Here is an 11,253-nt window from a genome sequence, read left to right as displayed (position 1 = left end):
ACTTACCAAAGCTTCTCTCTCAGGCCTTCCTCGACAGAGCCAGGAAGACGCCTGGAAAATAACCCCGTGTGCAATGCGCACGAAGCACAGAGTGATGAATAGGCTATGGGCTTGAGCGAGAAACCATCGGCTGCCATCGGAGGGGGCGCTCCTGGCCATCCTAGGGCTGCAGCATCCCAGTGTGGGTTTCGGGGGTCCCTGCGGATAGTTGAAGGGCAGGGCTGCCCACAGGCGTGGCTCTGGCCTGTGGTGCCAACTCTTCGGGTCCTCCAGTGGGCCGGGGGCTAACGTAGATCACGAGCTCTCTGTCCCAGCCCCTCCTGACTGCCCAGCACGGCTGTGAAGTCCTGAGCTCCCGGAGGAGCCCCTGTCCCCTGTCTACCCCAACTCCACGAAGAGCATCTGTCTTCCTCCACCCCCAGAGTGGCTCGCAGGGGGGGTCTTCATCACCCCAGAATGGCGTTCGTAGCTGGTGCGCCCGGCGCCGTGCCCTGCATCTGGCCATCCGGTCCCCAGAGCGGGGGGCCTCTTTAAGAACAATGCATTATTAACATGGCCTCCGAGCCTCTCCACAGAAACACACACAGCATTACGAATCTAAAATTACACCAAGGCAGATACTGTTCTAGGATAAGAAATTTCAAAAAACAATTACCCACTCAGAGGCCAGCGAGTCCACAAATAGCACATCTAGAAAACTATCGGAATACGGTGTGAATTCGCCACACGCCCTGAGCCTGTCTCTTCCTACGACGATAATTTTGCAAGATTTCCTGCAGGGAGATCAGCAAGGTCATCACCGTTTTCCCTTGTGTGTGGTTTGTAATTCCTGGCAGTTGATGGGCTAGAGCATTGCCCCTCACACCCCACATCTCTTGGCTCACAAAACTGCCTTCGACTGTGCGCTATGTACAGGCGGTCTGATAGATCCTACTGGGCACCGAAAATTGTGCACGGCGCGGCATCAAGTTCCCGACGGGAGAGCGTCCTGTAGATGAAGTGACGTCCGCACTCTAGAGCCTGGTGTCCCTCAAAGCTCGTTCCTCCACTCCCACAGACGTGGTGCTGGGTCCGCGGGACAAGGGCAGATGGAGACCTGACCTTTGACCCCATACCTGTGTGTCAGAGTGCAGGGTAAGTCACCCAAACGGGTGGCAGGAGTATTTCCGGAAGCTATTCCGGAGCAGCATGCAAGAATGGAACCACACGTGGGAGTTACTACAAACCAGTAACACGCATGTATTCCAGAAACCCACACCTGCCAAATCCATCCCCGATTGGGCCCTCCCTTAGCGTGTTCTTTTTTTTTTTAAGTTTATTTATTTTGAGACAGAGAAAGGGAGAGCACAAACAGGAGAGGGGCAGAGAGAGGGAGAGAGCGAGAATCCCAAGCAGGCTCTGTGCTGTCAGCACAAAGCCCGACAGGGGGCTCAGTCCTGTGAATCCTGAGATCATGACCTGAGCTGAGATCAAGAGTCGGACGCTTAGCCGACTGGGTCACCCGGGCGCCCCATCCCTTATCATGTTCTAAAAGTGCTGTGATGGCTGTATTGCCACCCATCACCAGGGGACAGGTGTCAGAATGCCTCAGAGGGAAAAGAGACAGAGGACTTAGATGGTCATGGGGAAGATACTTGTGCCAAATGCACAAGAGCCTGTACCTGTGAGAGCACACCGTCAGGGTGTGGAGGGACCTCGGGCTCGTGAGCCTTCACACCCTTTATTGGGTGCAGTCCCTCCCACGTCGCTGGTTTTCAGGACGGAGCTGCTGTCTGCAGACTATTGCAGCCCCTGGTTGTGTCTGGGCTCTCTTAGCTTGTTCTGCTATCCCCTGTATTTCTAATTTCTAGAAGTTATGGCCAAAGGCTTGGTGGATTCACCGTTCACGAACAGTTAGCTAAATGCACCGTTTTTTGCTGTTGTATACTTCCTGTGTCATCTGATCAGAAGACACAGTGTGGCTGGCTGGCCCCTGTATTAGCTCTGCCACCCTGCACTGAGCAGCCTGACCCCTCTTGTCCCACGCAGCCAAAAGCGGCGTGTATGCTGTGAACGCTGACATCGTACGACCTTCTGCTCTCCATCCTCACCGCCCAGTTTCAACACCAGCTCCTGATCATTGTCCGAATCTGTTTTATTGTTACCTTACTTTCTCGTGGCTGCTGTCTCAGATCACCACAAACAGGGTGGTTCAATCAACAGACGTCTATTCCGTCACCGTGCTGGAGGCTGGGAAGTCCAAACCTGAGGTCTGTGCGGGGCTGTGCTCCTTGAGGAGCTCTAGGGGAGGACCTGTCCTTGCAGCTCCTGGTGGGTCCGGTGCTCAGTGACTACCCTGATGCCCCCTCTTCCATCTCACGTGTCCCTCTGCTTCTCTCTTGCAAGGACCCTTGTGATTGGATGATCCGGGACCACGTCCCCATCTCAGGTCGCTTGATTTAATCACACCTGCAAAGACCCTGTTTTCAAAGAAGTGACATTTACAGATTCCAGGGATTAGGACCTGAAATCTTTTGGGCCACCCCTCAGACCATTACAACCATGGTTTAAACAGTGGTTTTCCTTTTTTTTGTTGTTATTAAAAAAATTTTTTTTTTAGCATTTATTCATTTTGGAGAGTGAGAGAGACAGAGCATGAGCGGGGGAGGGGCAGAGAGAGAGGGAGACACAGAATCTGAAGCTGGCTCCAGGCTCCGAGCTGTCAGCACAGAGCCTGATGTGGGGCTCAAACTCACAGACTGTGAGATCATGACCTGAGCCAAAGTCAGATGCTTAACTGACTGAGCCACCTAGGTGCCCCCGGATCTCTCTCTCTCTTTTTCTCTCTCTCTTTTTTTTTTTTTTTTTTTTTTTGAGCGATCCTTGTGGCCTCATGGATTTTCACTGAGTCAGTGTGTTTCAACCCAGTGCAATCCTCATTCTTTACTGTGCTGAAACGGACAGCTTTGGCCACTGGTAGCTCCTTGTGCTTACTTCTGGTCCTTCTGACACAACCCCATCAGTCCTTGAAAATTTTATTACATTTTCCCAGTGCTTTTGATGTTCTGTAATTTATTTTTATATAATTCCAAACTTACAGAAAATTTGCAAGAATAGTAAAAGGAACTTGTATTTTCTTCGCCCAGACTCCGGAATTGTTTCCATCTTGCCCCGTTTGCTTTAGAGAGAGCAAAAGAGAAAGAATAGTGTGTGTGTGTATAACTGTATACATGTGGTTCCGTGGTCACGCTTATCCGAGGACGATGTGTTCCCAGACCCCCGCACATGCCTGAAACATGGGTAGTACCTAACTCCACATAGACTATGTCCTCCCTATACATACACGCATACATATAATAGAGTTTAACTTATAAATCAGCACTGTAAGAGATTAGCAACAATAATAACAACATAGAACAATGATAATATTCTCTAATGAACGTTATATGAACGTGGTCTCTCTCTCTCTCTCTCTCTCTCTCTCTCTCTGCACTCCCCCACCTGTGATGATGGGAGATAATAAAATGCCGCGTGATGAGGTGAGGTGAGTGTCGGAGACGTTGTGACCTAGCGTTAGGCTACTGTTGACCTTCCGATGACACATCATCTGCTTCCAGATGGTGATGGACTTTCGACACAAAATGAACAAAACTTGTAATTGTTTTAAAGTTTATCAATTTTGAGAGAGAGAGAGAGTGCACAAGTGGGTGAGGGGGCAGAGAGAAGGGGAGACAGAATCCCAAGCGGGTTCTGTGTCACCAACACAGAGCCCGATTCAGGGCTCAGGGCTTGAACTCGCAAACTGTGGGATCATAACCTGAGCCGAGATCAAGAGTCAGACGCTTAGCCGACTGAGCCACCAGGGGCCCCTGCCTCCTTGTCTTCTTGTCAGAGTCCTTGATGTGCAGGACTTTGAAGCCAGGCGAGTCTAACCGGGCAGATGTACCCCCGGCTCCTGGATTCTCCGCTCACTTTCCAAGGCTGTGGCTGCCTGAGCCCAGCCCTCTGGCTCTTCAGACTGGACAGGGACCGAGGTCGCTCTGCGTGGTTGCAGCGGGTACGGGCTGAAGCCACACGAACGGAAGTCACCCTTACCAGCTTTGCCTGCCGCTGTTGGCTCTCCTAGAAGCTGGCTGCTTTTCGTTCACTGTCCACTGGCACCGGGGCCTTGTTTTGTAACCTCCGCAGAGCGCGTGGCTATCGTCCTTGGGAAGGCTGGGTCCCGAAGGGGCTCGCCAGGTATGGAGCCTGCCGCGTGTGACGCTGGGCCGAGCACAGAACTGTTCACCACATGTCTTTATCACAAGTGGAACAATGGAGACATTCTTCTTGACCTCAAGATGGAAACGGTTCTTGTCCCCTGGCCTCCGCCAGCCTTACGGCTTTGTCTCCGCTGGAGCCGTCCTGGGGGCTGCTCCCCGCATGTTTGCCCTCCTGGGTGATGCTCTTGGGGCCCCATCTCAGAGAAGTTCCTGCACCTGCCCGTTCTTCTCCCTGACAGTCCAGAGGGATGGCCTGGGCCCTGGCCAGGCCACCTCTTCTCTCTCACTGGGGACCCAGCCTCCCAGGGCCCTCCTGTCAGATGCACCCCTGTTCTTCCCTGCTGACTTGGTCTGGTCTCAGTTTGGGCAGCAGGTAAGGTCTTCCTGGTGACCAACCCCCACCTGGGAGCCATCCTGAGCCACCTCGTTCGAATAAGAGATGCTCCTGACACCCCGGAAATTCCAAGGGACTTAGGAGCTCAGTTTCAGGACCCAGGGTCAAACACCGAGTATCTCTCATCACCTAAGAAATTATAAGGGTTTTGGGATTTTAAAGAACAAAAACTCAACCAAGTAACTTTATTTATTTAAAATTTATTTTATTTTAGAAAGAGAGAGAATGTGCAAGCAGGGGAGAGGGGCAGAGGGAGGGGGAGAGAGAGAGAATCTTAAGCACACTCCACACTCACTGCAGAGCCTGCTGCGGGGAACGATCTCATGAGCCGTGAGATCATGACCTGAGCCAAAATCAAGAGTCGGACGCTTAACCGAAAATGTAAAGATCTAATTGGCTTTACTGGCGGGTTCGTGAATGGGGCAGCATCCCACCTGCCAAATGGACGGGAGCTCTGAGCAGTTGTACGGAACGGAAGGCTTTCGGGGGCAGAAATGGGCGGGACCAGGAAGTTATTAGCAGAAGGCAAACCGTTGTCTGAGGCAAGGTCACTTTCCCCTGGGAAGGCAGGGGGTCTCATCAGGCAGGCCACCCGCTCGTGCTGATCAGAAAAGCTCAGGCCCACGGTTCCCAGTCCCGCCGCGGGGGAAGGCTGCAACTCCTGTCAGGTCGGTATTAAGCCTTGGTGGCGCCCAGCTACGACTTTGCACGATTTCCCTCTTGGCGAATACGAGGTAAAGGTGACCTGTGTTCATCATTTTTAGTTTATCAAACTGAAGTCCGATCGAGCCCGAGCTTTCACAAATAGTGAAACGTGGATTTCGCTGTTTCACCTAGACTGTCCTCGGGTGACTTTTTCTCAGCGCCCTCATCTTCTGGTAAGGAGAGCTTCCTGATGTGCTTATTTTTACAACGGCCCCGGTAGTGACCACCGCCCCCCCCGGATACTGTCCTCTGAGAGGGGGATCCCAGCAGGAAACGGATGACCCTCTCCAAACAGGGTGATTCAAGGGAGCACTTGGTAAAGGGAGGGCCTCCCTAGAGAGGTGTGAACTGGGTGTAGAAAACTGGCTGGGAAAAAGCCATCAGTCAGGTCCCTTCTTAGCAGACCACGGCTTCTGGTACCCAAACAGGTCACGCAGCACTTTGAAGGTATCTCCTTCGTGTCCAGGGACCCCGTGGAAAGGAGCCAGCCACACAGGCCAGTGGATCAAGACACCGTGCCCTCTGGAGGCGTCCAGGCCCGCCTGACCCCTGGTGGCCAGATGCTACTCCCACTCTGGGATCCCATTATCCCTGCTGACATCGGAGTTCAGTGCAGGGGCTGTGCCCCCAGCACCCCCTCCAGGCTGCAGAGGACAGCCCGGGGCTCGGCAAGGACTCCCATGCAATCTTCTTGTCCTCGGGGCCCCCAAAGGCGGGAGGCTATGACGAGGCAGTGGCTGAGTCAGTTGCAGAGAACAAATCCGTTTCCCCACTTCTGCGTCCCTGAGCCTTCGACCTCTGTCCTGGACAGCAGCCCAGGACCTCAAATAGTCTGCCCTCATTAATTCCACACCACCCTTGTTCAGGCTTCAGGTAGTCAAGCTGGTGACTCATTGACTACGCCTTCGGGGCTTGAGGCAACGCGTACGCAGATCCCAGGCGAGGGCGCTTATGTCGAACATTTCAGCAAATCTCGACTAATTCCACCCTATTTGGTCTGCCGCTTGCTCCCGGGTTCCTGCTGGCGTGCTGGGGGTACCCGACGTCTTCCCCTGTGTGGGCAGCCCCCTCCTGGAAAGGTCTGTGTCCCCCGACCCGGGCTCCGTTGACCTCAACTCTTCTCTGGGGCCGGAGCGATGAGAGGAGGAGGGGGCCCTGAGAACCGACAGCAGATCAGAGGAAACTTCCCCAGAAGCAGGTGTGGAAAGGCTTGTGTAGCAAAGAAAGGGTGGCTTCCTTCCCTGGGGGAGAGCAGAGTGGAGGCGTAGAGGGGAAAGGGAGGAGGGAGAGGAGGGGAGGGGAAGAGAGGGGGATGTTTCTCTACCGACAGGGGAATTTGCGCTTTCAAATCTTCAGCCTCTCATCCGCTTCTGGCCAAATGTGTCCACGACGTGTCTCCACCTCTCACTCCCTTCTAGCACCTTCTCCTGGAAGCGATCTGACAGGGTTGAGCATTTGATGGGCTCTCGGCTCTTTGCCGCCCTCCAGCCCCATAATCAGACCCATGTCCTTGGCACATCTGCCCGGTGACCAGCGGAGGAGGACCCCTGAGTCCCCGTGCTTGGTCTTGTTTGTATGCCCACGGTTTTTCGTCTCTCTCTCCCTGGACGTGTGCCTACAGGGCCATGAGACGCCAGGTGACTGACGGTGCAGTCTGTGTTATTAGTTGCTATGGTGACAGCCACAGCTACAGTGAGCAGTAGGGATGCTACTGCTCGCCGTGGGTGACCTACTCCTTGTCCCAGCCAGCGATGGGGTGACCACAGCTGGTTGGTGTGGAACCTGATAATGGGAGAAGCTCTTTCTTGAGCCACTTTGGTACCAATGACTTTATTAGTCAAGGCCGCGGCAGGAGTAAATGCACGAAGGTGAGGGTAGCTTGACAGAAACCTCGTAAGGGAGTGAGCTGTGGAAATAGATACCCCAACCCCGCCCTCCTTCCGGGCACCACCCCCCCCAGGCTCCCCATGGCCCCGAGGACACAGGAGCCTGGGTGATGTGTCCACGCAGGTCAGCCTGGAGACAGAGACGCAACTGGAAGTCCTCGAGCTCACTGCCTACCCAGCCCTTGGCCTGGTACCCAGCCTGGCACAGTGTGGACCCCCAATGATGCATGCTGCAGGAACACTTCTGGAGGAGGAGGAGAAAATGGCCATCAAGTGAAACACTGTCCATGCCTCCAGCTTCCCTGTGGTTCCGATTTTACCGACGGGCAAATTATGTGTGTGTCTAGATAGTTATAAAGTCATGGGACCGTCTTCCCCTCATACGGGGGTCTTGCCTTTGAGCAAAGCTGACATGAACACCTGGTGGCCAAGTTCAAGGGGCTGATCTTCGTAAGGGATTTGCGATAGGATTCCTTTACAAAGCAAGTCCCCCTACAGCGGTGGCACTCAAACTCCAGCGGGCGAGCACCAGAATCACCCGGCGGGCTTGTTAAAACACAGGTTACTGGGCTCGACCCCAGACTTTCTGACTCAGTGAGCCTGAGTTGGCGGGACCTCAGAGGGTACGTTTGTAACAGGCTCCCAGGGGATGCAGGTGCTGCCGGTCTCGGGACCCCACTTCGAGAACCACCTGCTTAGGGCCTTTCTGACGTGCCTCGGGGTCACGGTGGTCAGGACCCACGAGGGGACGCGTCCGGGTGCCGGGATTCGGGCACCAGCCTCACAACCAGCCAGCTTCACGACTGCCTCTGCATGTGATGTGATTTCTCCATCCTAGATCGGAGTTGCCTTGAGGATCCGGTGAGATAACGCAGGAACCTGCTTATCACAGCAGCTCCAAGGACTGAACCTTTGCCTGGCAGTCGCTGCCGTCGTAAGACTCAGTCCGCTCAAGTTCGTTTTATACAGCAGTGGCCCAGAACACATCTGCTGAACGAAACAGACCTGAAAACGGTTGCCTGGAATCTGGATTGTTAAGAGTGCGTAAAACAGATTACACGACACTATTGGATTCCATTGCCTTTTGCAGATGCAATACAAATGCGTTTCATGATGCCACGAAGTTCGGAACGTTGGCAAGTCGCAGGGTATGTTAAGATCACAGAGGATTATAACGGGGCTCCCGTAGGTTTATCACCACAATAAAAACAACTACGGAAATGGACGATAAGCCATTATACTCTGGGGGTTTCCTTCGTTGCTGTCCCTAGGACCCAGCAGGGCCAAGGACCAGGTCGGATTTACAAGGAGGGGCCCAGTCTGGTCTGAACGGGCAACAGTGGGTAGTTTTCCCTGTGAATAACCCCGGGCTGTACCTGCCATACTCAGCGCACCGGGGTTCAGTCTGGGGGCGCCTGTCTGAGGCTCGTTGGATCTCTGGCTCATACGAAATGGTGAGTGTTTTTGCTCGAGAGTCCTCATTGGTTTGTCCTGCCCAGGCTCCTGCCTTGTGCGCTGGGCTGTGGCATCAGAGCACACGCTTGGGGTGACATTCACGACCCAGTGACAGGGGCTGTGCTGGGCAAGGTGGGCACGCCCCCTCCATCTTCCCTATCATGGTCCCACCCACCTGCTTGGAGACCCACCTGCCAGGGGACCCACCTGCCCGGAGCTCCTGCAGGACAGGGTCCGAGCCTGCATTTCTGTTGCCAGGACCTCGTGGTGCGCTGCCCACAAAGACACCCCGTGATCGCCTCACACAAGCCACGTGGCTTCCTATGAGGCCTTGAAGGGTGAGGACGGCTTTCCCTCCAGCAGTAAGAATATGAGTTCACTTATCTCACGCAATAAACAAAGCAAGAGGAAGACTTAGGGAGATGTTCAGGTGACCAGCTGTGACCTGGGGGACAGTAGCGGGCTTCTCTAACTAGACAGTGTCCCTCCCTGTCACCGTGTCCCTCTCTGCTTTATTCTTCCTCATCTCCTCACAGTATATCGCATTGTGTACACTTTGGGGCAAACGGCCCAGCTCCTCGTTGGTGGCACACAGACCCCCTGGGGACGGTGCTAACGGCAGCTTCCGGTCCAGCAGCCTGGCAGGGGGCCTGGGTCTCTGGTTTCTTTTTCTAAGTGTGTTTATTTTGAGAGAGGGAGAGACAGTGCAAGTGGGGGAGGGGCAGAGAGAGAGAGAGAGAGAGAGAGAGAGAGAATCCCAAGCAGGATCTGAACCATCAGCACAGAGCCCGACACGGGCTCGAACTCACTAAACTGAGCTCATGACCTGAACGGAAACCAAGAGTTGGAGGCTTAACCGACTGAGCCCCCCGGGCGCCCCAGAAACGGCATTTCCAGCAAGCTCCCAGGTGACGCCCAGGGGACCACACGCTTGAGAAGCAAGGTAGCCAATGACTTACGGGGCCTTCCTCACCTTTCCTCAAGGCTGGTTCTATTTCTCCGGATACTGTGCTCTGGGAGCCCCGTTTTTTTAATCATGTCAAAGTGAACCAGGGCACAGGGTTCGCCCTCTCTAGCGGCACCCAGACCAGGGAGAGCAAAGCGGTCCAGGGCTCACTGAGGGCAAATCAAATGTGCGTTTCCCCAAATCAATCACTAAAATAAGCTGTGTTGCCTTTCTGGGAGGCGTCGGTGGGGAGGTCTGCCTGTGGGTGGCTGGTTCACAGACTTCTCCTTTGGGATTTAGGTTCATTTTGTGCTGTAGCTTCTTTGGAAAATACTTTATTTATTGCACTGACGAATCTTTACCTCACTAAGGGTGGCACACAATGAAAGATGAGTTGATAGTTAAAAGAAATATGCTTTTGGAGAGAGAAGGAGACATCTGACGTTTCCAGATCGTTTATTTGCCGAATGACTTCTCAGAGAACTTGCAGGTTTCAGCAAGAAGAGGGGTGTGTGTGTGTGTGTGTGTGTGTGTGTGTGTGTGATTCTTGGCTTATTCTGTGGGCTCGAGTTTTAGGAGCATATGGTCCTCAACAGCTGCAAGTAGCATCTGCTTGGAACCAAACGGGGATGAAAAGTTAGCGATTCCGGAAATGTTCCGCGGCAGCTTACAAACACCTTTTGACACAGCCGGCTTCTGGTTACACTTTGTGATGGAGCATTTGTAAAATCCCTCACGTCTCTAAAGATTCCGTCCGACTTAATAGTCCGATGCCCGCCTGCAAATTCACTGTCGGTAAACCTGACGTGCTGGCTTCGTCTCGCCTTGGCAGAAGTGTGTGACTTCCCGGTGTGGCTGAGCCAATGCCGCCAGGAGAGGCAGAGACATCCAGTTGAACAGGGGGGGTGGGGAGGCAAGGAGTCGGGCTCCCTGCAGGCTTGGTCCGGGCGCCAGAGTCGCTGGCTGCTGGGGGGAGCTTGGAGGAGGCATAGCCTTGGAGGGATCCCACGTGGCCTTTCGCCCACTCTCCTCCCCAGCACTGCTACCCTCCCAGATCCAGTGTCCCTGTTTCCCTCTCCTGGCCCTGCCCGAGCCCAGATCGCGGCCCCTCTTCCCCCGCCCCGATCCCCACTGGGGAGACTGTTCACTTCCTTGGCGGGGGAAGGGGGCGGAGCCTGAGGCGCATGCTGTGTTGTCCCAGGTCCCCGGCAGGCCTGTCCAGGCACCTTCTCCCTAAAGGTGACCTCTCCCCACAGAGCCAGGTTCATGCTTACTGTCAGCGGGGGGCTGAAGTCGGCTCACACCCGCTCATGAGAGAGGATTCCTACATTTTCAGGCATTTTCTAAACGAGCTGTTAAAACACTGGTGGCTCACGATCCGCCACGGTGGGGGCGGGGGGAGCAGGTACACCATGGGGACCGGCCGACACCGCACACACTCCAGATCAGGCCGCCACGGCTCACCACTCGGAAGATTCTTCCGGGACAGAGGATGGGAGGCTGTGACCCGGCTGGCCTGCAGCTAAAGTCACAATGGGCGAGAGACGGAATGGGGGCCCAAGCCCAGGTGTCCTGAGTCCCAGTGTGATTCCTTTGCCCAAGACTGTGGCTGATGTTCATTTATGT

Source organism: Lynx rufus, unplaced genomic scaffold (genome assembly GCF_022079265.1).
Source record: "Lynx rufus isolate CCGP_SWC_20201006 ecotype Redwood Valley unplaced genomic scaffold, mLynRuf1.p SCAF_5, whole genome shotgun sequence".
NCBI classification, from domain to species: domain Eukaryota; kingdom Metazoa; phylum Chordata; class Mammalia; order Carnivora; family Felidae; genus Lynx; species Lynx rufus.
This window is presented reverse-complemented; position numbering follows the sequence as displayed.